The sequence below is a fragment of the Anomalospiza imberbis genome, chromosome 25, assembly GCF_031753505.1.
Source record: "Anomalospiza imberbis isolate Cuckoo-Finch-1a 21T00152 chromosome 25, ASM3175350v1, whole genome shotgun sequence".
Taxonomy (NCBI): domain Eukaryota; kingdom Metazoa; phylum Chordata; class Aves; order Passeriformes; family Viduidae; genus Anomalospiza; species Anomalospiza imberbis.
In genome coordinates, this window is record NC_089705.1 from 3,891,520 (window position 1) to 3,913,452 (window position 21,933).

Below are 21,933 nucleotides of genomic sequence, written 5' to 3' on the forward strand. Positions count from 1 at the left end.
AGGAGCTGGAGGGAGTTCCCTGCCGAGGGGAGAAATCCAGCGGCTTCCTCGAGCATGGAACACTGGAATGACCTGGTGGGACCTCTGCTTGCCTCGTGCTGAGGAGCCTGGAGAGGACACAAAGGCAATGGGGCTGCTCCCCCCCAGCCTGCCCCACTCCTGCATCCTTTACTCCAGGGTTCAGCATCCCTCTGTCCCACACTCCTGCATCCCCCAGGCTGTGCATCCCGGCCGGGCAGGGCACAGAGCCCCTGCTGTGGGTGCTGGCTGCCCGGGAGCCGGGGAACCGAGCGTTAACCGGGACATTCCGGGGAGCAGAGCCCCAGGAATGAGGAAGTCGGAGCGGGTACCGTAGTGGAAAGGGCTTGGCACGGGCTGTGGAAAATGGAGGCCTAGAGAAATGTGACAGCAGGCTGGCCTGGCCGGCAGTACCACACAGGCGTAGTTAAGCCTTCAAGCCTGCCATTGTTCTCCCCTAATTATTCCCACTCCCTGAGTATTACACCCCATAATTCAGGAAAGCTGAGTAATGGAAGAAACAACAGCAATTTTAATCTCTCAGTACCGGTGGTCTCCACCAAAAAAATGCTTTCAAGAGCTCTGCGGTTGCGACTTCCTCGGTTTGGTGGGCAGTGCAGGGGAGGGGGAGCACGGCCACCGGCCTGAGGTGCTCGGCTGAGACCAGGAGCGAGGAGGCCAGCAGGGATGGCACCAGGACTTGCTCCAGGTGATGGGAGGTGATGGCAGAGGAACGTGCTGGATGCTGGGAGCATCCCCACCAGGTACCACATGAGCCCCATGCTGGCAGCTGGGGTGATTCCAGCTGGGGGGCAGCCCCTTGTCCCCTGCACGGGGGGACCTGGTGTCCTTGGTGAGGAGGACCAGAGCTGGGCAAGGCACTCTCACTGCCGACACTCTGTCTTTGGCTCTCTGCTGAACCACACAGAACTGGGCATCAGTTTCTGGTCAAAACATGTTTTCCTTCCTGGGAACTGGCATTCAGGAAAGGAAATTCTGAACTTCCTAGAAATGCTCTTGCTTTTTGACAAAAGCCACTGCGGGTTTGTTCCCTAAGGAGCAAGCTCCGGGTAAACACATTCCCACTCCTGCAAAGAATGAGACCAGGGTGCTCTGGAGGCCCCCACATGGGCAGGAGGGAACCCCAGCCCTGTCTGTGCCCACTCCAGCACCCCTGGCCGAGTCCAAGCACCTGCACTGTCTCGCCAGCCCTGTTCCCATTGTGACTCAGAGCATGAGTAATGTGACTGGTGGGTCAAAATGAGCCTTTTTCTGATTTAGCATCACCTGCTCATCAGTTCTTGGGGAGCAGGAAGAGGAGGATGGGCAGCAGTGCCCTCAGTGGGGCCAGAATCGATGCACTGAGCTGGGACCAGGCATCTCTGGGGAACAACTCGAGGCCAGGGTGTCTGCAAGCCTTCATCTATCCTTCCATCCTTCCTTCCCTCCCTCCTCAGCTCTGAGATGCAGTAAAAGCACCAAAATAAGCACAGATCTGCCCTGCCCCAGCTGCTGTAGGCACAGCACTCACCTGCTGTAAACTACCAAGGCCATTTTCCGTCCTCTTGGAAGCTTGGGCAATAGCAGTGCTCACTGAACTAGCGAAGTGACAGAGCCAGGCAGGGAGCTGGCACATCAGGGCCATGCAGGGATTGTGCTGGAGCTGAGGGGACAAAGCCAGTGGTTTTGAGACACAGTCCAGCATCACCTCCCAGCAGCTGCTCTGGACTTTGGCTGCAGGGTGCTCAGGCCTCCGTTAAATTTATCAAACAGTGGGAGGTCACATCCCTCACCCCAAATACAAGCTGGGGTGATGTCACTGCCACCCTGAGAGCCACATGAAAAGCCACCAGCCCTAGGGGACAGATCACCACTGCCACCCCTCAGGGCTGGCACTAATGACACGTGGCTCAACCTGCCGTGTCCGAGCGCTGGCCCTTGGCACATCCCACCAGCCCCTGAGGTGACCGAGCAGGGCAGGCGGGGTGGGGTGGGGTGGCCGAAGGTGACGGTGGCGGTGGGCGCTGCGTCTGTGTGGTCTGAGCCATCTGGATGCACTTACAGCAGCACTGCAGCAATTGCGGAGAGATCAAAACTCTTCAGGCCAACCTTGATTCCCGGTGCATTTTTTGCATTTTTGAGGACTCGACTCCATAACCTGACAGTGGGAGGGGTGTTGCCTGCACAGCCCTGCAGCTCTCCACACGGTGCTGCCACATTCTGGGAGTGATGCCTGGGGCCAGATTCTGGGAGTGATGCCTGGGCTGCCCCGGCACCGCTGCAAGATCTCTGGGAATGACCCTGACCAAATGGTGTGGGGTTCTCTGTCCACTCGCAGCACTCAGAGCAGGCACTGCTTCTGCTGGGGGGTCAAATCCCTGAGCAAGGGCCCTGCTGAGCCCCTGCTGCACCCCAGGGCTCCTGCTCACAGTGACAGGAGGCGCATCCAAGGTGTCCCCATCCCTGGGGGCAGAGGAGATGCCAAGAAGCAGATGCCACCCACCCCTGGCTTAGGGAACAGCACGGTCCCGTCCATCCCCACCTCCCTCCTGGGGCTTCCCGTCCCCTTTGAGCTCAGGTGGGGAAACTCGTCCCAACACCCAACATGGGGCATAAAGGGTTTGAGACTGTGACAGCTTTGGTTGGCTTATGCTGTGCTGCTGTCACCTCACTGCTGTGCCTGGGGACATCCTGGTGACAGCCGTGGGGAGTGGCTTGGGCACTGGTGCTGTCCTGGACACACTGGAGCTCCACCGTCACCTCTGAGACACAGGTGCCAGTGACGGCAGCCCGTGACGAAAGCCATGGTGAGACAGGCTGTGGCCCTGAGCAGCAGCTCCTCTGAGAGGTGGCAGCCCTGGTAATTAATCACTGGCTCAGCCCTTATGTCCTTCCAGGGCAATGGAGAGGGCACGGGGGTGTCACAGGGGGCACGGGGGTGTCAGAGGAGGCACGGGGGTGTCAGAGGAGGCACAGGGGTGTCAGAGGAGACATGGGGGTTCAGAGGGGACATAGGGGTGTCAGAGGGGACATAGGGGTGTCAGAGGAGGCACAGGGGTGTCAGAGGAGACATGGGGGTTCAGAGGGGACATAGGGGTGTCAGAGGGGACATGGGGGTGTCAGAGGAGATACAGGGGTGTCAGAGGGGGCACGGGGGTGTCACAGGGGGCACGGGGGTGTCAGAGGAGGCACGGGGGTGTCAGAGGAGGCACAGGAGTGTCAGAGGAGGCATAGGGGTGTCAGAGGGGACATAGGGGTGTCAGAGGGGACATAGGGGTGTCAGAGGAGGCACAGGGGTGTCAGAGGAGACATGGGGGTTCAGAGGGGACATAGGGGTGTCAGAGGAGATACAGGGGTGTCACAGGGGGCACGGGGGTGTCAGAGGAGATACAGGGGTGTCAGAGGGAGCACGGGGGTGTCAGAGGGGACATAGGGGTGTCAGAGGAGGCACAGGGGTGTCAGAGGAGACATGGGGGTTCAGAGGGGACATAGGGGTGTCAGAGGAGATACAGGGGTGTCACAGGGGGCACGGGGGTGTCAGAGGAGATACAGGGGTGTCAGAGGGAGCACGGGGGTGTCAGAGGGGGCACGGGGGTGTCAGAGGAGGCACAGGGGTGTCAGAGGAGACATGGGGGTTCAGAGGGGACATAGGGGTGTCAGAGGGGACATAGGGGTGTCAGAGGAGATACAGGGGTGTCACAGGGGGCACGGGGGTGTCAGAGGAGGCATAGGGGTGTCAGAGGGGACATGGGGGTTTCAGAGGGGGCACAGGTGTGTCAGAGGGGACATAGGGGTGTCAGAGGAGATACAGGGGTGTCAGAGGAGGTACAAGGGTGTCAGAGGAGATACAGGGGTGTCACAGGGGACATAGGGGTGTCAGAGGAGGCACGGGGGTGTCAGAGGGGGCACAGGAGTCTCAGAGGGGACACGGGGGTGTCAGAGGAGGTACAAGGGTGTCAGAGGGGGCACAGGGGTGTCAGAGGAGGCATAGGGGTGTCACAGGGGGCACGGGGGTGTCAGAGGGGGTACAAGGGTGTCAGAGGGGGCACAGGGGTGTCAGAGGAGGCATAGGGGTGTCAGAGGGGACACGGGGGTGTCAGAGGAGGCACAGGGATATCAGAGGAGGCACAGGAGTGTCAGAGGGGGCACGGGGGTTTCAGAGGGGGCACAGGGGAGGCAGGTCCTGCTCCCATGCCAGTCCTGCCCATGCTGACTGACTGGTTCAGTCATTAGCGGGAGTGGGGCCGTTTGGCTTTTCCCTTCTCCTCCTGGAAAGGGGCCACTTACTGTTTTACAACTAAAATAACAAATTATTTCATAGAGGCTGGAGCTGCCGGGAGCTCTTGGGCCACGGTGCTGCACCGGGGCAGGCACAGGCCCCCAGGCCCCTTCCTGGTGTTGGCACAAGCCCTGTCCCAGGGTCCCCAGAATGGGCCCGTGTGAAGCACACAGCTCACACCAGCACGGTCAAAGGGGGCACAAGGGATGGAGAATGAGAAAAGGGAGCAGCAGGGCAACATCTGGCATGTCCCCATGACTGTCTGTCGCAGGTGGTGCTCATCCCTCCATGGGACACCATCCCTGGAGGTGCCCAGGGACCCTCAGCCCTGCATTCAGCTCTCCAGGGGGAACAGGCTCCGTGCAGCCCTGGGGCTGCAGCAGCCCCAGCCCCCCCGGATGGCATCTGCATCCTGTGGCAGTGCCACATCCCGAGCACTTGGCTTCCTCTGGGAAAGGGACGCTGAGCTGTGCCCCAGCTTCCTCTCCCGGGGAAGGCGATGGGAACCAGCCCTGGTGCCCGCTCCCTGCCCTCCCCTCTGGCGCTGCTCACGCACTGCCTGGCCCTGCAGACGGATCTCAGGGTGCCACAGGATGCAGCACCCACCAAGCAGGGCCGCCCATGCCCCCTCCCCAGGGTTACCTGCTGACAGCCCCAACAATAGTGCAGCTGATGAAACCCTCCAGCCACACGTGCCCTTCCCTGTCCGTGCCCACTGTGGCCCCAGTGCCAGCCTGGTGCTGGGGGATGGATGGGGGCTGGAGGAGCTGAGCTGGGGGTGCCAGGAGCCTGGAGCCCACCAAGACCTGGGCTGATGTCTCTGCTCTGCCAGCCTGACCTCCTCAGAGAATGACCCCCATAAAATGAAGCAGCAGCTGTTTGGTGGATAATCAAATGTTTTGGGCTTTTTCCCATTTTACAACTGGTTTACTGCCTGGACGTTTCAGCAGCTCAGCAGAGCACCAGGGCAGCAAACTTCCTCTGTGTGCTCTGGGCAGCTCCCAGACAGGCTGCAGGACCCTGCCCTCATCCCATGGGATGGGATTCCAGTACTCAGGGGAGCACCCACCCCAGCCACCAGTGCAGGAATGGCACAGGGAGGGGGGATACAAACTGGCAGGGTGACAGCAGCTGACAGCCCCTTTCTTGAACCACCTCCTTTCAGAGACAGCTGTGTGCTGTGGGCTCACCCAGCTCTGGATTGGAGCAGCCCCCAGGACCCAGGGACCCCATTCATCCACCAGCTCTGGAGGCAGATTTACTAGCTCATAGCCAGGGGTGTTTATGGTGGGCTGGAATGTGCGTCCCCAGCACGTGATGAATTTACAACGTGCCAACGAGTGGATTTATTCCAACCCCACTGTCAGTGAATTAATCACAGCAGCCACCAGAAGGCTGGAGGTGCAGGTGGGGAGACATGCCCGCCGAGGGGGGTGGTGGGGGCACGTGGGGGCATCACAGGGACGGGCCTGCCTCTGGTTGTGTTGAGCTGCGATGAGCTCCGGGGCTGCCACATCCCTTCCAGGGCTGCCCTGGGGAGAGATTTAAACTTCAGCTTCCAATTCCACGTGCCATTTCCAAACAGAGGTCCGGGGGCCACCAGCTACCACCTGGGCTGGTGCTCTGCAGACAAGGGAGCCCTGGAAACCATAGGTGAGTGCAGTTTTTCCATGCATATGAATATAGGAGCAGAGTCAGCTGCCAAAGTAAATACAACCCTTCCCTTTCCAAAAATGTCCTCCAGGAATTGTAAAGGATCCTGGAGCAAGAATTCTGTCTCAGATCCTTTTTGCTTTCTATTGGGGGAAGTGTATAAACTCGCTCCGATTCGGGCCGAGCAAAGGCAACGCGAGAGTGTTTTTTTATGGCATGCACCAAAGGTGCTGGGAGCCGGAGCCACCATGTGTACCCCGGGCAGGGCTCACGCAGGAAAACAATCCCAGTAAAGAGCTTTACAGCCACCGAGGAATGTGGAACCTCCACCAGCCCGGCCGAGCCTTGCAAAGCTAATTGCTTTGGGATTTGCTCTTTGGGGGGGTTGAGTCTCCATGGTTGCTGCCTCAAAGGATCCCAGCTGCCCTTGCGGTTCATTAGGATGCTGAGCGGGGAACTGGAGATGCTTTTAGGAGGCTGCAGCGGTTGTGGGGTAAGGGAAGGAGCCCTGCGGTTCCCAGCTGCAGCCCTGCCTTCTCCCGTTACAGCCGGGGACCCTTCCTGCCCCGGAGGGGTCCGCGATGGGAGCCCGAGGTGGCAGTGGTGGCCCACAGCTGCTGAGCCGGCCGCTGTCCCTGTCCCCAGCGCGACCATTCCCTTCAATCTGACCCAGTGGGACCCACCCCGGGCTGATTCCTCAGGAAGAAACACAGGGATGTTTTCTGAGGCCATGCAGCCTCGTGTCTCCCAGGATGAGGGCTGCAGTGGCTGATCGTGGCGTGGTGCTGCACCCGCGGCCACCGCAGCCCGTCCCTCCAGGCCCCGTCTGCTCGCGTGTTTTCTTAACTGATCTTTTCTTGCTCATTTAAGTGACTTTGGAAAATGGGATTTTGGCTCTTAAATCGTTCAGGGGCTTTTGAAAATTTGACTCTAAATACTTTCCGAAGTGCATTTGTATGAAGTAATTCTCTCCAACCTCCCACAGTGGTAGTCAGATTGCATTTAATCCATCACTGAATGTTCCCGAAGGCTGGGATCTGGCACCATACTCCACACGGAGCCGTGGCTCGCCCCGCACTGTGCCGACACCGCTGCTCCCTACCCGGTGTCCTCCTGCCCAGGCCACCTCTCACCTGCACATCACTGCTGGCACAGCCAGGGCGATGCCCCCAGCCCCTTGTCTGCCCTTGTCACCCCGTGCCAGTACCCTGAGCAGGCACGGCAGCACGCCCCAGCTCTGCTTGGCACTGCCAGCCCAGCTCCTGGCCCCCTCCCACACCCATGGCACATTTTCCCACTGAGCACCGAGGGCTGGTTTTCTGAGCACAATTATCCATCTTTGTGGAAACATGGAAACGATATTCCAACACACAGGGCTGATTCGATTATGTCCGTGACCCATCGAAATTAAGGCATTTTTCAGCCCCAGATTGAATTATGTGTCCTCCCTCTCTCTTGTTCCTCCTGTGCGGAGCAGCTGGATGGCTGGGACGGGGATTTTGGGAAGCAGTGAGCAGGGATTTTGGGAGCAGTGAGAATCTCCTGGGATTTGGGACCTTGAGGTGCAGCAGTGCCCAGGGCTGCTGTGGCACCAGAGCTCTCAGTGTGGCCCTGGCAGGGCCAGCGCAATGCTGGGGACACTGTGGAGCCCTGGCACAGCAGAGGGTGCAGAGCTGCCCGGAGATGCAGGCAGCAGAGCCACTACATCCCACTCTAAGCCTGGCTTCCCTCTCCCGCTGGGAAGGAGAACCATCAGCAGTGGCTCAGCACAGTGCTGAGAGGTATCAGTTGTTTAGCTCACATAAATAAATTTTAAGTAGGATGAGTTACTCAGAGTTATGGCACTGGGTGAGTTGGGATGTTGTTCTCTTTCCTTGCTCAGCTTGGGATTGCTGCAGCCTCAGGCTGTGAGATGTGAGCTCACACCTGGAGATCTTTTGGGTTGGAATAGGGTTAATTTCATAGGGTTTTTTTCAACAGCTGGGGAAAAATTCTATGAAATGAAAAAAGAGGGAAAAGAAAGAAATCTCAGCACTGGTACAGAGCTGGGTTTTGCCTCTAGCATAAGAATATTGATGGGTCAGGTGTTGCTTGGTAATGTTTATTCAAGTCCTACATATTTTTCAGTTCCTTGTTCTCTGCCAGTGAGCAGGTGCACCAGCACCCAAACCAGAGGATCAGGGGACTGCAGTCAGAAGCAGCTGTAACTCCACAAGATATAAAAGAAAAGAAAAACCCCAGTGAGGGGTTAGAAGACTCCAGAGCAAAAATGACCCAAAAAAATTGCTGGGCAGCAGGAAGAAGCCTGTGCATGGCCAGGAGCAGCCAGAGTGGCATAGCACAGCCAAGGTGGCATAGGGACAGGCCTGGGGAGGAACGAGCCAGCACAGGAGCGATGACAGGCAGCAGAGGCCGGCACGGAGCGAGGCTGCAGCCGATGGTTTGCTCTGTGGGACAGAGGAATGTCTGTGCTGGCAAACGAGCCTCTGAGCAGAGGAAATGCTTTGCCAGTGAGAGCTCTGGTTAAACAAGGCTGGTTCATTTCTGCGGGAGCTGCTGTGCCAGTGGAGGCCCCTCCATGCTCTGCCCTGTGCCCGGGTGCTGCAGGTGGGACAAGGGCGTGGGCAGGAGAGCTGATACTGCCAGAGCACTGTGGTCGTGGTGCTGAGGTGGTGGCAGAGCAGTGGCTGCCAGCAGCCATCCTGCTGGCTCCCCGAGCAGTCACCATGTGCCGTGGTTCAGCCGGGCTCAGCCCTGGCTGCTCTGCTCTGCGCTGCTCGCCCTGCTCGGCGGTGGGGACTGTGGTAAAGGACCAGCTGCTGGTGGACCCCCAGCCCTGCCTGCTCAGGGCACGGAGGGGACCCCAGCCCCATCCGCCCGCGCAGGGCACAGCACATCAGCATTCCTGGGAGCAGGGTCCGGCCCCACGGCGGCTGCTCTCCGCGGGAAGGCATTGAGGGGGGATTAGCTGTCTGATGCCCCCCTTGCTCAGGCGCTTAATACAGAAAACAAACACCCTTGTGCACCCAGCGGCCTCCATCCCGACGGGCTTTCTCCGTGCCCGTTGCCTGAGCAACCCTAATCTGCCTCCCGGGGCACACCGGGGCCCTGCACCCCCGCGCCCACGCACCCCGGCAGCTGCGGCAGTGCCGGCGGTGTCCCGGCTGTGCCTGGCACGCGGCTGCCAGCGGGACGCCACGGCTCCTCCGCCCTGGGCATGGGCAGCACACGGTGCCCGGGAAAGGCAGGAGGTGCGGGCTGCCGGCACCCCGATCTCCTGGGATTAGGGCACCTCTGTCCTGGTGTGTGATTTAAAACTGTGCCAAGACACGAGGCAGCAGGACCCGGCTGCACTGGCACCACGTTTCCAAACTGTTCTGCCCAGGGCAGCAGGATTTTCAGGGTGGCAGAGCTGCCCCACCACAGAAGTGGGGATCATCTGCTGCGACCCTATGTCCACAAAGGACATTGGGTGAGCATGGGGGCAACGCTGCTCCAGCCCTGGGCTGCCGTACGGGCCAAGACGGGGAAAGAAGGTTGGACCCCGTTGCACCCCATCCCAGGGGCAGGCAGCACCCACTCCTGGGGGCTCTGCAGATGGAGGGGGCTCTTTTCCCAACCTGTGGCTGCTTTTGCTGGCGTCAGCATCCCCGGGGCACAGGGCATCCCTGCTCGGGGGAAGGCAGGCGGGTCTGGGGGGGCCGTGCCCACGGGCCCCCTGTCCCGCGTGGGGTGGCGAGGAGGGGCCGGGGGGGCGGGGGCAGGGGCCGCGCTCTCGGGGGGTGCGGTGCGCGCAGTCTCCCTCCTGCGCCGGAGGAACGAGCGGCGCGGCCGGGCCAAGGGGAGAGAGGAAAAAAAGAGGGAAAAGAGAGAAATCTCAGCACCCTCTCCGGCGCGGCCCCGCTCCGCACCCCCCGCACCTTTGGTCCCGCTCTGCGTCCCCCGCACCCCTGATCCCGCTCCGCATCCCTCTCTCCGCATCCCCCCGTCCCGCTTCGCGTCCCCCCGCGCCCCCGGCCCCGCTTCGCATCCCCCGCACCTCCCGCGCCCCCGGCCCCGCTCCGCCCTCCCGCCCGCCCCGCTCCGCCCCGCGGGGTGCCCGGCCCGGCCCGGCCCGGCCCGCCGCTCCCGCCAGCGGCCGCCCGTGCCCGCCGCTCCGCTCCGCTCCGCTCCGCTCCGCCGCGCCGACGGGAGGTGAGGTAAGGTCCGCGCCGCTCCGCCGGGATGGGGTCAGGGCTCCGCCGCTCCCGGTGCCGCTCCCGGTCCCGCTCGCCTGCGCGTCCCGCGGGTTGCGCCGGGCTCGGGCAGGAGTTGATCCCGTGGATTTCCCAGTCACGAGTCCCGCTGTTCTGGTGCCTTTTCCCCGAGGAACACCGCAGGACTCTCCAGTCATCCCTCTTCGGGCAGGTCTGAGCCCGCTTTCCTCTACTTTACCTCTTCTCATGCTTTCTCCCTCCTCTGACCCACCTCAGTCACGTCCCGTTCCCAGCGAATCCTCCCCAGAGCCTCTGCCGTCTCCCGGTGCCCAGCCCCTTCTTTCTGTTGTTAGGAAATGTTTGTGAGAACAAGAGTGTTTTGGGGAAAGTGCCGTGACCTTTGGGACAGCCACTGCTGGCACTCGCTGCTCCAGCCCTGCCTGGAGTCTTGTCTCCTCCTGCAGCTCCAACATCTCCACCCAGGTACCGGCACCATTCCCGGGTACTGGCACTGTGGTGCCTTCCACAAAAACCTTGGGAAACACCAGGTGCTTATTTTTTCAAGAGTGTTGCTGTTAAGTGGCTCCTGAGCTACCAGGTTCTCCAGCTTTGAACATTCCCAATAACCCAGGAAAGATCCCCCCTGTATGGTAGCCCCAGGCCAGGCAATAACCTACCGGAGATATTTCTCATCTATGGGCAGCTTTGCTATAAGGAACATGTTTAATAAATCATAAGGCCGGTGAATTCCTGGGATTTTTATTGCTTCTGTAAAAATGCAGTTTTGATCCGTCTGCGAGGGATATTGGGAAACAAAGCGGCTCCTTTCAGAGCCGGATCCTACGAATTTAGGACACAGATCTGGCAGCAGGGCTGGTGGCTGCAAGCCCCCTGGGCAGGAGCAGTGCCGTGGTGGGGCACAGGGGCTGTCCTGTCCCTGCTCTTTTAGGAAGCAATGTGACCCAGGTGCCTGAAGCCCCATCTTGGCTTTCCTCACTCCTCTGGGGCTCTGGACACAACCGCGTGTGTGGAGCCGAGGCAGCGATGCCAGGGGAAATATCACAGCTGGAAACACAGCGGGGCTGCACCAGGCTTCCAGTTGCATTTTTCCTCCTTGCCCTGTTGCCCAAAGGGAAAAGAAGCAGCAAAACCCAAAGTGCTAAAAAATGGGAGAGGCTCTTGCAGGAAGACTCGCCTGGTTTCCGTCAGCCCAGCTGACCCGATCTCCCAGCAGAGGGGATTGTCCCAGCTCCCAGACTGGGCAGAGGAATGGCAATAAAGCAATTTTCTTTGCCTGTTCCAATCTGAAAACTGGGGTTTAGAAGCAGGAGCGGAGCCAAAACGCGAACAGCACACAGAGATGTGAATCCAGCAGCTGTCAGGGGCTCATTGGGATTTCGGAAACCACGAGTGCTGTGGCCAGGGCAGTTGGTTGTGGATTGAAATAGGTGGTGGAGGCTCTGCCCCACTGCGCTGGGCCAAACCGAGAGGCCAGGCTGCCCTTGTCCAAGGAGGCAGCAGTTTGGTGATCGGGATTTGTCCCGTCTCCTGCCATGCCTTTGTTTTAGGCTGTGCAGAGCCCGGCCACAGAGGCGGGGAGGGAGCGTTTCTTTGTACAGGGAAGCATTTAAATTCTTTGCAGTGATTCATATATTCCATTCATATGAAACACAGTCCTGCCGAGTGTGAATGGGGACTGCGGGGGGATTTTTTTAAGGCAATAAGCCCTAGAAGTGTCAAAAGTTATTCACACCTTGGTGAAATCAAGGATATTTCTGTCCGTGGCTCTTGGCAGGGGCTCAGCACAGCTCGCCTTGCGTTGGGTTTTTGGTTTCCCACTTGGATACGGAGCAGGGGGAGCATAGGGGCAGCGCTCCCCTTCCCTGTGCCCAGTGCTGGGAGATTTCCTGGTGCCAGAGGGGCCCGGCATGGGCTGTGCTCGGGAGCTGTGGCTCAAACTCCCCAGGATCACATGCCCAGAAAGCCCCAGGGCTGGTGAGCGGCCACCTCTCGGTGAGCCCATGGCTGGGCGAGGTGCTGTCCCTCGAGTGATGGTCACCAAGGCTGTGGCCATAGCTACAGACCAGCTGTCCCTATCGAGGCAGAGCCTGCCCTGCTTGCCCTCAGCACAGGGCACAGGAACAGCCCAGAGAGGGGCCCTTTTGGGGGGTCCTGGGACCTTGGTGAGGGGCTCCTGGGGTCAGGCTTGACCCTGGGGTCACTGATCTGCTCTGGGGGGCTGCCAAGTCCCTGTTGAGGAGCGTTAGTTTGGAGGGAATCAAGTGGAGTGCCTGGGGGCCAAGATATGGGGGCATCACCCCGATGCCACAAGGTGCCCCAGGTGTGGGGGCAGCACCCGCGGGGAGCTCTCGCCTCTGCCGCCCACTCCAGGATGCTTTGAACCACTGTAAATCCTCTCCGAAGGAACTGGGAAGACAGTTTTATGGCAGATTAGCAGGGTGTTGTTTTCAGTGCTCATCCATCATGGGACACCGGCGCTGCGTGGTGCATCCAAGTGCTCGGCTGCTGGCGGGCGGTGCAGCCTCTCTCTCCCGGGAAGGTGGAGGTGAAACCGCCTGGATTTAACGTTCTGTCTGCTCTCTGGGTCTGTGATGTGAGGGACAAAACCTCCCCCACGGGCACTGGGCACCATGGCCGGCAGTAGCTGGGCTCCTCACACCCTGCTACAAGGGCGGATGAAGGGGATTTGGGCACTGGCACCTGCAAAAGGCATTAACCCGGTGGGGAGGGCGTGGGGCTGGTCCTGTCTGTCCCCACACACCCCTCTGTCATTGTCTCCTATTTCATCTTGTCCACAGCCCAGGAAGGAGCTGAATTTTCATTCCCCCGCACTATAGAAAATATCTGTGACAATAAAATCTCATCGTTCAGGAAAGGGAGGGATAAAAAGACACCAAATTGCATTTGTCTTCCCTCAGTTTCTCAATCCCATGTTTTTCCCTCTGGGAGAGGGTGCAGGCCATCGACTCTGTTGGGCACGTGCTAGACTCTGAGCATCCCCAGTCCCCCGTGTACTTTGTCACAGCTAATTAGAGAAGGTAATTAACTGGCTTAACACAGGCGGGGTGAGGGGGGAGCCATTGACACATGCCCGTTCCCTCTTTTGCACTCAGGGGCTCCCTGTGCTGGACATTTGGGGAGCAGGGCAGGGTGCTGCTGGAACCTGGCTGTGTCCTACAGTAATCCAGTGGGATTGGGACCCTCAGGGTGGCTGGTGAGGCAGGGGTGACACCCCACACCACCAGCCCCTCAGCTCTCCCCTTCTGCTCAGGGCTCAGCTGCACGTTGCTTCCCTGCGTTGGCGACTTGGACGCCGGCACAGACATAATAAACCGCTTTTCCTTTTCCCCCTGTCACCGGAGCCGTTCCTGAGTCACATCCCTGGCTGCCTGGCTCTTCCCCAGGGCTGTCTGCTCTGGCTGCATAACCCTGTGCATCGGCTGCAGACTTCAAAGCAATGGGATCCATCCCGGCCGGGAAGGGCTGGAGGGATGGCAGTGCTCCGGGAAACATCTGCACGGGGCCGGGGGGGCAGGGGCTGGCGTGGCTGGTGGGATGTGATGGTCTGCTCCCCAAAAGCCTGGCTCACCCCTGGGCATTGCTTGTCTGCCCCAAAGAGCTTCAGGAGCTGGACTCTTCACCAAAGCCACATCCTGCCTCATTGTCCCATGTTCTCACAGGAGCATCCCAGGAGCAGGGACTCCACAGCTCCTAATGGCTGCTGCCCCCCTGCAGTGCTCCCGAGCTTGGCTGGGGGATGCAGGTGGGAGATGGGTCCTAAAAAGGACCAAAGGTGGCAGTGTGAGGGTGTCTGCTGTCCCCTCAGCCCAGTGCTCCCATGTCCTCTGGCCCTAATGTCAGCCGAGTTCACGGAGCAAAGCTCCAGCTCACAGGCAGCAACTGCAGCCAAAATCTGCAGAGTCTGGTCTCTGTGACCTTCCCTGGGGCCGAGCCCATCCCGCTGGCCCATCTGGAGATTTTTGTCCTCAGAGGCTCTTCCAGGCACCTCCATCCAGGACAGGGCTTGGCAGGGAGCAGTCGAGGAGGAGGACAACGACTTCAGTGTCCACCTGCTGCGGATGCAGTGGCCGATGCAATGCCTTGCCCAGCTTGTCTGTTTTACCAAAAACCCGAGTCCTTATTTCTTGCAGCACTCCCAGCCCAAGTTCTGCCTTCCCCAGGCAGGATGTGGCCCCAGAAATTGCCCCAAACCAGCAGATTTCTGCAAACCTGCTGCACGCTGGAGCAGTCTGGCAATGCTGGACCCCTGGGACCTCGCAGTGCTCCTGTGCCTGCCCCACAGAGCTCTGGCTGTCGCTGAGAGCCTCTTTATTGTTCTGGTGGAGGGTTTTGTTTCATCGCTGCCTTCCAAGTTCCCAGGGATCTAAATTCTAAAGCAGGGTCTTGTAAAGAGCCCTGTCCAGATGGGCGAGATGATATTGCCGTATCAGATGAGAACTATCCCTGTCTTTATCCACAGACAATGCAGCAGTGGGAGCAAACAAGGATAGAGCCTTTCTTCAGAGGCACATTAGCCAAATAAGAGCCTTCACTTTGTTTTATGCCGAAACCTAAGGCCCTTGAGGCCAGACCACCTCAGAGAACTGCCCCCATCCCTGCAGCCACATGAGGATTTGCCCCTTTCCCTATGGCCCATTTTCCTGGCAGGGCAGGGCAGCAGGTCCTGCCCATCTCATTGCTGGGGTGTTCCCTGTCTTGTCCCCACTGTCAGGGTGGTGTCCATGCCCCCAGGGCTGGGAAGGTCTCAGCAGTGCTGCAGTGACTGGGCAGCACTCAGGCCTCTTCTGTCCTTGGATACCACAGAAGGTGGAAGATGCTTTGGTTGTGCCCCATCACTGTGGGATAGTTGAACCCACTCCGACAAGACTCGGGGCAGCCGAGGCTGCTCCGTGCACTCCCTTGTGGTGATGCACAAGCCCTGTGGCCAATTCACCTGCTTTCAGATTTCATTACAAGACCCAGAATTCAGCCCAGGTTTGTTTTAAGAAGTTACCGGAGGCTGAGAGAGCCTGGGACTGATTTATGGCTTCCCATCAAAATCATGTGGTTTCACCACGAAACTTGGAAGCTCTGGCTGCATTTTTCCTTTGGAGATTTTGGCTTCACTCCAGGGCCGGGAGTGTGAATCCAGGGTGTGCATCAGGGCTGGAGTGCTCGGGTGCTGCGACTGAAATGGAGGAGATATGGATCACCACAAGGAGAATATTTAATGTCAGGACAACACAGCCATCGTTCTCAGGGAAGCACCGATAAGGCGGCGGGAGGCTTGGCACGGCACAGAGCTGCAGCAGGTCCTTTGCTCTCACTGTAGCTTTCATTTCAACACTCAACACTTATCACCCTCACATCCTGCTCCATGTCAGCGCCCAGAGCAGCATCTCCTGAGCTGCTGTGCCCAGGCAGGCTGGGAAGTTCCACTGCCCTCCCTGAAGCTCTGCTCTGGACTCACAAGGTGAGCTGCTGGTGCCCACCGGGGTTAAATATGTGGGCTTTTGCCAGAGAAGCATATTTCCAGCCTCAAACGTGCATTGTCAACCACTGCAGAAAGGTATTTTTCACTGCTCCATGTACTGTAAGCCAGCAGACAAGAACAAGACTACTTTTATTGCTATTTCTTCATATTTCCTGATATTGCCAGTCTGGCACTCACAACCCACAGGCAGATCCTGACCTGGGCCTGGGTTTGGATTACAGCGGCGATACCTTTGTCTTTGCTTTGCCTTTAATTTCAGATGCTTTGGGCCCTGTAGGGCTGAGCTGATAACCCTGGAGGGCAGAGCTCACAGACCCAGGGAGGGCAGCTTGGGTCAAGGGCAGACCCCAAACCAAGGCTGTGCCCAGGCACACAGAATCATTAAGATTGGAAAAGCCCTTCAAGATCATCAAGTCCAACCTTCAACCAAATACCCCATGCCCACTAAGGCATGCTGTGAAGTGCCACGTCTGTTTTTTGAACACTTTCAGCATTCTGTCTCCATCACATCCTTGGGGAGCCTGTTCCACAGCTGGACCTGGGCCAACCCCCTGCCCCTCACAGCAGCTCAAGGACCCCAAAGCCCAGTGATTGCCCGGGGCCCACAGACCCCTGAGGGTCACATTGTGGGGGTCTCAGCCTCTGGCTCATGGCAGTGCATGAACAGAGGAAAAGAGCTTTGTGTTACATAAATAACAAGGTCAAACCCCGCGAGCTGCTCCTGCTGCTCGCGTCCTGCCGAGCATCCCCCGGCGCGGGGGCCAGCGGGACAGCGCAGTCGCTTCAGGGCTTGGGTGCCTTTATGGTTTCAATTTAATGGCTTTTTAAAGTCAAGATGAAAGGGAGAGCCGGGCAGGGCCGCAGCAGTTCCCCTGTCTGCATCCGAAGGAAGCTGGTGGGGCCGCGCCGAGCACCAGTGGCTCCGTGCCCGCTTCCCGATCCTCCGCTTGCTCCTTCCCACCGCCGGCGCAGACACGTCCGCACCACGAACAGACGCTGTCCCTGCCAACACTGCGCCGTGCTGGGAAGTGCCAGCTCATGTGGCAGTGTGAGATGACCCCTCAAGGCCTGGTGTGGGACACTCAGGTGTCTGGCACTGCTCCGACAGCATGGCACAGTTGGTGCTGATGGTCTCTTCCATTAGCCACTCATTAAAGACCACATGTGATGTGGTCATTGCCAGCCATCAGCTACGGGCCAGGGCAAGACCCCAGCGCTCCTCGAGCAGCCATAAATTGAGCTGTACGAGGAGTCTGTAATTATTTTATGCCAAGCCTGGTATTTTCCTCCCCCCAGGGAGGCACTAGAGCGAACAAGAGCAGGCCTGTGCCAAACCATGCCCGGGCAGTGCTTTTATGAAATCTTGGGTTCGTCAGAATTAATTTCATTTAAAACATTCTTCTCGTTTTTCATAAAGCACAGCAAATCCGTGGTACTTAGGGCAGGAATGCAGCCAGAGCGCTGCCGGGCAGGCGGCGAATTACCCGCGGCAGATGGGCCATGACGGCGGGGTCGCCCACGGTCCGGAGCTGCGCCGGCCTCGCTTCCTGGGGGCATCCAGCTGGGAAGAGATGCTGGAGAAACAGCCAGGCATGGAGCTCCAGCCGTCCCATCCCGTCCTGTGCTCCCAGGAGATGTGGGAGTCCAGGTGTTTTGTCCCCAGAGCTCCGTGAAGGGTGTGGCTGTGGCCGTGACCGTTCCCATCCCGGTGCTGTCCCTGCATGTGTGGGATGGGGGCATCACAGACCATCTGCTTGAGTCCCCTGGCTGGTAGCAGCTGGCCCAGGGGTGGAACCCAGTCCAAAACCAGAGCAAAACTGCTCAGATTGTCAATAATTCAAGTGATTTTTGGGGCTGGGGATACCTGACTGGGGCTGGGGGCAGAAGCAGTGTGGGAACAAGGGTTGGGAGCTGGTGCTTCTGCCTTTTATGAGAAGGTGTGAAGACCAGAGCCATGGGAGAAACAAACCTCTGTCCACTACTACTGGGACATGGCAGGGCACCTTCCCAGAGGCAGGATCTCTGCAGGGCTGCTGCTGGAGGGCTCTTGGCTTGGGAGGGAGCTTAGACCCTGGGATCCAATCCCAACAGGAGAAATAGCTCAAAAATCCCATAAACTTGGAGACCTGACCCACTGGGAAGGGCTGTAACTCCCCTCCCTTCAATCTTCCCCTGCTTGCAGCCTCCCAGGACAGGACCCAGGTGAGCACCTCAGCTACTGTGTCCTCCTAGGATGCAAACAGGAGCTCGTGACCTTGGGTGACCCTGGGGCAATGAGAGGAGACACGGGACATCCCTGTGCGAGTTGGAAACCAGAGGGAGCCAATGGGTTCATCCAACTGGTCCTGCTGCAGGCTGGGATCATCCCTGCCATGCTGGGAACCTTGTTTGCTCCGAACTTCCACCTCCTGCCTGGCCAGTGGGCTCCAGCCTGCCAGGAAGCTGGCAGGGGTGAGTAGGGGGATTCAAGGGTTTAGCAGGTGTCCACCCTCATCTTTCGTCCTGCTGCAGGGAAATCCATGGCTTCGTCTTCCCTGTTCCTGCACGAGCCCTGCCCTTTCCCTCCGTGTGTGCGCTGCTAACTGGGATGGACTGGGAGATGGAGCAGCACTGGGGTCTGCACCATGGCCAGAGCCCTCCGAGCACCAGCCAGCTCAGTTTTGGCTGGATGGCACTCCAGAGGAGTGGTCAGCAGCTCCAGCACCGCGTGGCACAGCCAGGTGCCTGGCTGATGGCGTTTGCCAACCTCAGGGTCGGGTTGATCCGCGTCGCTCCGCAGTTTGCCGCGGAGCGTGAGAGCACAGGGCTGGGCATGCTGTTTATTTTGGTTAAATGGAGTTTTCTCTGGGAGACTGGGGGGCACGGGGGGCCTCCAGACAAGGGGCTTTTGTGAGCTGAGCTGCAAGCCGATCCCCTTTTGTGGTTTTGCTTTTTTGGATGATACAATTTGTTATTCCAAGAACTACCCAGCAAATGGACCCCATTAGCCGAGTCCCCAGAGCAGCTGGAGCTGGAGCTGGCGCTTGCAGTGCCTTTGTCTGCATCCACCTTGGGCCCACTAGGAGCACTGGGGCCATGGCACTGCTTTGCCCCTGGATGGTGCTTGGGGGAGATGGTGGGGCAGGAGCTGCTGTCTCTCCTTGCTGGCTGTGCTGACAGGGCATCTTATGGGATTAGCCTGGGCTGGGACCAGCAGAAAGCACTGGGTTTGTTGAACTCCCTGTCACACTCATGTCCCTGGCACACACTGACAATAACCCAGTTGTTGCCACGCTGCTGGGGGCTGGAGCCAGTGCTGGGGCAATCCATCCAGGGACAGCCCTTTTAGCCCCTCACACAGGGCTGGACCTCACCCTCATGCTTGATGGGAGCTGTGGGAATTCACATCCCTCTTTACCTTTGGGCACGAGCAGCATCCCCTGCACTGGGGCAGCATTTGGAATCCCACTGGCATCCCCCCACCTGATCCAAAGGGCCCCTGCACAGCCAGCACACAAAGGGCAGCTGCGTGAATGCCATGGCAGCCTGTGCTGTTGGAGCCCGGCCCCGGGGCCGTGGTGCCGGGGCACGGCCACTTCTGGCCACCAGGGCCGGGCGTTCCAGCCGGAGCATCCTTGGCCCGCTCGGCGCTGCCTCCCGCTGTGCAGGGATGCTGCTGGCTCTGTTTGTCTTGGCTCCCACGGGCTTTTTCCTGCATGTGAGAAGCTGGAGCTGCGCAGGAGCCAGTGGGTTTGTAAATAAAAGCGTCGGACACATCTCTGGGTGGTGCTGAAAGCTCCTGAATTAGCCCCACCGCCCTGACACAGGGCATGTGGCTGCTGCGTTCGGCACCCGCTTCCCGGCCCCGTCCTGGCCGCTCTTGCACAACATCCCCTGTGTCCCCCTCCCCAGCCCCACTTGCACCCACCCCTCCTGAAGTGCTGGGACATCCAGCTGGGATGTATCCCTGCTCCCACCAACCTCCTCACGGGACATGTTCCCCAGACCTGGCTGCCCCACAGCGAGGAGGGCTGTCCAGAAGCGGGCAGCAGACACCAGCCATGCCCGGAGATGAGTTTGCCACAGGGGCTGGGTGCCGGAGCATCCCTAGGGCACGCAGAGGGCTCATTGGCTGCCGCCAAGTAGCCCCTTGGCCATCTCCGATTGCTGAGGAGCCGGGAGGAGAGGAAGCACTTCACCTCCCGCACTGCCCGGCCGCACACCGTGTTGGCGCTGGGCTGGTGCGGGCAGGAGCGGCCGGAGGCCGTGGGACACTGGCCTTGCACGGAATTTGCTTTCCATTGGCTCATCAGGGCCACGGTCCGGCCCTGGCAGAGCCCAGCGGGGGCCGTGGGAAGGGGCAGCCCTAAGTTCCCAACAAAAGGAGCCCGGCAGCGGGCAGGAGACAGTGCCGGGAGCCAAGTGCAGGGGCAGGAGCCCGGCCAGGGCTCCTCGAAGCAGCCGCCTCCGCTCGCCGCTGCCCGCAGTGCGCCGGGGGTGGAGGCGGCCGCAGCCCCCGGTGCCTCCCTCGGGGGCAAAGGCCAGCACCGATGGGGGGTTCCTGGCGCCCAGCCCCGAGCACAGCCCTCCTCGGACCGCGCCCCCGCCATTCCACCCAGGGCCTGACATCTCAACGTGCCGAGCCTTCGGAAAAGAGCATTTTAATGCTCTTGCTGTAAAAGCGGTGGAAAATGTCCGTGGGCTTGTGCAGGAAGGCTCCCGGGAGCTGGCCACGCCGTGGGCGTGCCGGGCGCTGGCTGAGCCCTGCCAGGGCAGCTGGGGTGGGGTGGGATCCTGTGGAGCCCCACGTCTCTCTGAGACACCCCTGCAATCGCAGCCAGCTCTGCTCATCCCGGTGATTTCTGCAGCAGGAGTGAGGCTGGTGCTGCCTCTGCCAGGTGGGTTCTGCAGCCACTCGAGGCACAGAGGGGACTGTCACCTCCCCATCCCCAGACATTACCTCCTGCCATCCCTGCCTCCAGAGCTTTTCCCTGTGTTCTTCCCCCACCAACTCCAGGCTGAAGGCTTCCTTGGGCATCTTTTCTGTTTTTTTGGGTTTTTTTAAATAATTGTCCTCTAGAAAAATGGGCTGAATAGGTCGATTTAATTTTATCCCCATATTTCATTGCTCAGAAATGCCAGGCTAGTGTGGCAGTGTGGCACCTGCAGCAGATGCCCAGTGCCTGCCCAAACTGGGGCTGCCATGTGCCTGCCACTTCCTAGAAGGCAACAACATGCCCCAGGTTTGGCCTGATCCCCGGATCAGGTCTGATCCCCAGGTTTGGGTCTATTCCCAGCTCTGGGTCTGTTCCCAGGATCGGGGCCTGCTGCTAACATGGGGAAATGATTGGCATAACACTTGGGGTCCCTTGGCCACCGTAACTGTGCCAGCCCCCTTCTGAGCACGCTGGCAGCCTCCTGGCACCTGTGCCCAAACAAGGGGGTGCCCCCTTGCCAAGGCAGGGGGTCCTGGCTGGGCTCAGCAGCGTGCTGCTGGCAGGAGGAGACCCTCTGGGCAGTGGGTTCCATGTGGAGACTGAGGGAGGTTCCCACATGACACAGCCTGGAGGAGAACTCGGAGTGAGTGGAGTGCTTTTCCAGCTCCAAGCCTAAACAAAAGGTTTTGTAATAAGTGTCTCCCTGTCCCCGGGTTCAGGGTCCGGCTTTGCGCCCCGGTGCTTCCGAATGGGAACATTTGAATGCACCAGATGGGAGCACAGGGGTGCAAAATCAGGGACTGACCCTGAGGGACCAGATTTCATCCCATTCTCAGTCCCCTGGGACACTGCAGGGACACGGAGACAGCCCTGAGTGCCACTGGCTGCGTGTCCATCCAGGGCCAGCATCTCTAACAGAAACAAATAAGTCCTACTGAGAAAATATTCCATATATTCTGCACTGCTTTCCACTGGTGCTGGAGCTCCAAGTCCCCAGTTTTGCTTGGCAAAGGGTCAATGGCAACAGCGACGCCCAAGGCAGATGCTCAGGAGCCATGAAGGTCACCAGCTCCTTTCTTAGCCAGTTCCCAGCACTGCACCAGCTTCTCCTTTCTCCACCCTGGGTCCAGAAGTGTTTTTTCCTCTGGGATGATCTGGAACACATTAAATCCATACCATTTCCCTCTGGGCTGCCCTGTCCAGGTCTGGTTGCTCTGCAGGTGCTGCGTGCCCTGGGCAGGGCAGAGCTGCCCCATGGTGTCGCACTGGGAGGAGAAGAGCAGTGGGAGATGAACACAATTTTGGATGAAGGGGTCCAGGTAAGGGGTGTGGTCTGGAACCCTTTGAGGCAAAATC

The 21,933-nt window shown here is 59.3% G+C and overlaps 1 protein-coding gene across 1 annotated transcript in view; it reads left to right on the forward strand.

Annotated features, from left to right (window-relative positions):
• Positions 1-10,055: 10,055 nt before the first annotated feature.
• The window catches only part of COL8A2 (collagen type VIII alpha 2 chain), a 30,172-nt gene continuing 18,294 nt past the window's right edge, over positions 10,056-21,933 (forward strand). Inside the window, exon 1 of the mRNA XM_068172519.1 lies at positions 10,056-10,149. The gene's annotated coding sequence lies outside the window, so the exon portion shown is untranslated. The remainder of the gene's footprint in view (positions 10,150-21,933) is intronic.